A 4,614-nucleotide genomic window follows, 5' to 3' on the forward strand; every position below is an offset into this window, starting at 1 on the left:
GAATGAATATATACAAGAGGGGATTTGAATATACAATAGACGGGATGAATATATACAATGAAGTGTAACTTTATATACAGACCAAAGAAAAGATAAAAAGTGCGATAAAAGTAACTAAATATAAAATTATATATAGACCAAATGAAAATGAAGAAAGCATAAAATGGTATCAATATATACAGTCATCCAAAAATGAAGGGCGTACCCCCTCGAATAAAAGCTGGAATTGTCCCCAATGCCAACTAGCCAAATAAGCACAAAAAGATAGAAAAAGGATATAGAAGGCTGCCTAAGCCGTGTCTGTCTGCATAGGATCATGGGTGGTCCCTGGGTCCTCTGTGTGCTCGGGAACCTCAGACTGCCCGGTGGTCTGCTCTGCTGCTACTGGGACCTATGGCTGACTAGAGGAAGCCTCCGGTAGGTCCGCCAACTGGATGATGGCATCATCAGCTCTAGGGACCGTCCTCCTCCTCTTCGGAAGCCTCTGGGTCTGCACCGGCTGTGGATGAGCTGGTGGGACTGGATCATCAAGCAACAAGTCCAAAGGCAGCTGGTCTGCCTTCAATCTATCAACATCTGCCCGCAGCTCCTTCACGGACTCCTTGGAGGCCCGTGTCTTCCGCAACTTCCTATGCTCCTTGAGAGCCTTGCTATGTGAATCCACTGCCTTTGTGAGTGCAGCCTGAGTGACGAGGATCTTCTTCTGGTTCTCAAGTATCTCTTTGAGCGCATCCTCGATCGACTGGGCTACCTTTGGGGTTAGGGGAGCTGACTGAGCTGCTACAGTAGCAGTCAATATGGACAACTTAGATGATGATGTGGACATCCAGTTGTTGATACTGGCAAAGGCCTGACTCAGTCGGTGGGCAGTGATGGGATGGGCCCGGCTAGATGGAATCTCCGGGCCTGCTGATGTGGAAGGGCCAGGAGGAATGGCTGCAGAAGTGGAAGGTCCAGGAGGCATATCAGCAGAAATAGAGGTAGGCTCAGCAGGGACCTCTACCACAACTGGCTCTTCAGACTGGCCAGTTGGGGCAGAAGTAGGGGCTTTGTAGTTCTTATCCTTGGGGTTGTCATTCCCCTTTAAGCTATACTAGGAGAACGGGGCTGTCGCCTTGACCTTGACGTCATAGGGCTTCTTATCCACCTTCAGGTCCCGAAAATACATAGTGAGGGTACTAGGGAAAGGGTAGTTCCGGTCGTGCTCTGCTCCCACTAATGAGATAATGCGGGACATCACATTCCCCATATTTATGGGGTGTCCTACCATAATCGAAGCAACTAAAACAGCCCGGTGGAGAGGAAGGGTCTGGTCATGTGTAGTAAGATCCAACCGGCTGCAAACAAATGTCTCCCAACCCCTCGCCTCAAAGGTCAAGGTCCTCCGCAATATTTTGACCCCAGCAGTCAACCAATCAGGAACGGTACCTGGGATTGCCAGGTACTGAGCTAACCATGGACGGACCTCCTCGCCCATCTCCAACTTTGCCATGTACAAAGTCTCATCCTCCTCGTTGAAGCCCAAGTATTCATTAAGGTATCTCCCAACAAACAACACTTTCTTATTACGAACTTTGGTCACTTTGGAGCCGTTTTTGATGTGGGCTACATTGCAGTAAAATTCCTTAATCATGTGTTCGTTAGCATCTACACAGTCATCTAAGAAGTACTCCCAGCCCACTCTAGGTCTGAAGTGTCTCTGCACGTCAGGGTTATGGGGTAATAAATCTCTGTCAATGAAACTCCGCTCCAGTATCAACTTTCTCACCGGCCACCACTCCCTAAACTTGTGGTACGCCACCTGGCTCACAAACCTATCCTCCCAAATATTAGGCTTTCTGTTCGGGCAATGCCTCCAACCTGAGGCTCACCACCTTCAGCGATCTCCTCATCCCCTTGTACTTCCTCCTCACCTCCGTCTGCACCCTCCCCGGATAATGAAGCTGTGGGGGAGGTGGAGTACTCACCACTGCCGGCTGCTGAGCCCTCAGACGACTCAGTGGGAACATGCTCTGGTTCTTGGGCAGTGGGTGGTGATGGAGGGGTATCTCTTAACCTAAATCTCTCCTGCCAGTCTTCAACATATTCTTGCATGGAGTCTGAAGATATTTCCCTTGATGGTTGATACTCACTCCCTGAGGAATGGGAAGCAACTCTGTCTGCAACTTTGATTAGTTTCTTGGTCTTTTTATGTTCTCCCGAGCTTGAGGAGTGAGTTTTACCATCTTCTTCTTCCCTCCCCGGGAGGGTTCTCCTTTTCCCGGTTGTTTTGAGCCTTTTCTCACCATTGTCTGCAAACACAATTCAAATAACTTGTTAGTATCAATGGGTTCACATAAAACAGTGTTGCAGACAAATGAAAATGTTGCAGGATTTGCCTAGTGCGGACCGCACAATTATAAAATGCGGCCACACTGAGGCCAACGCGGACCGCACAAAAATGACCGTGGTCCGCACAGGTATGGGGTTCCAAAACCAACCGCGACTGCACTGGGCCAGTGTGGACCGCACAAAATATAGTGCGGCCGCACTGGGCAAAGGTCACCTGGACACAAGATAGCACCGCGGACCGCACAGAAATGACCGCGGTCCGCGCTACGTGCCCAGACATGGCACTGAGTTAGGGTTTATCAGATTTTGCTTTTAAGTTCAAACTTTCACCTAATTAGGGTTCCTACTCAATTACCCAGTCCATTATACTCATCAAGTCCACAAAAATTACCATTTAAACTAACCTAATCTAACAATAAGAGAAATATGGGAAGAAGAATAACTACAAGTTAAGGAATATGAAAATAAAATCAAATTACACAATTAAACAAAGAAGAATTGAGTGAAATGTTACCAGATATTGAGATGAAGTGCAGTTAATCAATGCTAATCAACAATTACGGTCAAGGAAGAAGGTGAATAGTAACACTATGCTCTGAGATTCAAGTTTGCGAAAAGGGTAAAAGGAGGCCCTTGGGGTCTATTTATAGAGAAACCCCTGGGGCCCATTCTCACCTACCAGTGCGGCCGCACAAAATGGACCGCGGTCCGCATAAAATGGACCGCGACTGTGGTGGTCCACTGCGGACCGCACCAAATCAACCGCGGTCGTGGTGGCAAACTTCATAGAGCAATTTTTGTCACCCTTTACCAGTGCGGACCGCACAAAGTGTAGTGCAGCCGCACTGGAAACTTCAGAGACTACACATTTTTGCAATTATGTCCTGCACTGCATCAACTAAACCCTGCAACATCTCACAACCAATCAGCCCTAAAATCAATCCTATGCTACAAAGAAAATCAAAGAAAACAAAAAGAAAAACACATGGGTTGCCTCCCAAGAAGCGCTTGATTTAACGTCGCGGCAGGACGCAGGTTACCATCAAATCATTTGAAATGAACAACAGCCACCACATGGCTATCATCAAACTTCCCAAGATAATGCTTAACACGGTGCCCATTCACTCTAAGGACTTCACCATTTTTGTTTTTCAAATCAAGAGCACCAAAAGGGGTCACACACATAACTTTAAACGGTCCACTCCATTTTGATTTAAGCTTTCCCGGAAACAGACGTAACCGGGAATTAAACAAGAGAACCAAATCACCAACTTTGAACTCCTTTCCACGAGTATATTTATCATGAATGTACTTCATCTTGTCCTTATTCAAGGATGAACTAGAGTATGCATGGAACCGGAATTCATCAAGTTCATTGAGTTGTTCAACACGAAGATTGGCCGCAACATCCCACTCAATATTAAGCTTCCTCAAAGCCCACATGGCCTTATGCTCCAACTCCACTGGTAGATGACATGCTTTCACAAACACCAACCGGTACGGCGACATACCAATTGGGGTCTTGTAAGTGGTCCGGTAAGCCCATAGAGCATCATCTAACTTCTTAGACCAATCGGTCTTATTGGCATTGACGGTCTTGGATAAAATGCTCTTGATCTCCCTGTTAGACACTTCCACCTGGCCACTTGCTTGAGGATAATAAGGCGTAGACACTTTGTGGTTGACACCATACTTGGAAAGCAAGGCATCAAAAGCTCTATTACAAAAATGCGATCCTCCATCACTAATAATTGCCCGAGGTGTACCAAACCTTGTGAAAATACTCTTCTTCAGAAATGCCACCACACTCCTAGCCTCATTGTTGGGCAAGGCCACGGCCTCGACCCATTTTGAGACATAATCAACCGCCACAAGGATGTAGGTGTTTCCATACGAGCTTACAAAAGGGCCCATAAAATCGATACCCCATACATTAAAGACATCAACTTCAAGAATGGCGCTTAGAGGCATCTCATCTTTCTTAGAAATCCCGCCTGCTCGTTGACATTGATCACATCTTTTTACTAGATCACTTGCATCTTTGAACAAGGCTGGCCAATAAAAACCACAACTCAGAACTTTCGAAGCCGTCCTCGCCCCTCCATGATGGCCGCCATAGAGGGAGGAATAACAAGCCTCTAAAATGCTAAATTGCTCCTCCTCAGGTACACACCTCCGGATGACTCCGTCGGTGCAAATCTTGAACAAGCATGGCTCGTCCCAATAGAAGTCCAAACTATCCTGTTTGAGCTTCTTCCTTTGGTTAGAAGAGAGCTCACACGG

The sequence above is a fragment of the Nicotiana attenuata genome, chromosome 7, assembly GCF_001879085.1.
Source record: "Nicotiana attenuata strain UT chromosome 7, NIATTr2, whole genome shotgun sequence".
Classification (NCBI taxonomy): domain Eukaryota; kingdom Viridiplantae; phylum Streptophyta; class Magnoliopsida; order Solanales; family Solanaceae; genus Nicotiana; species Nicotiana attenuata.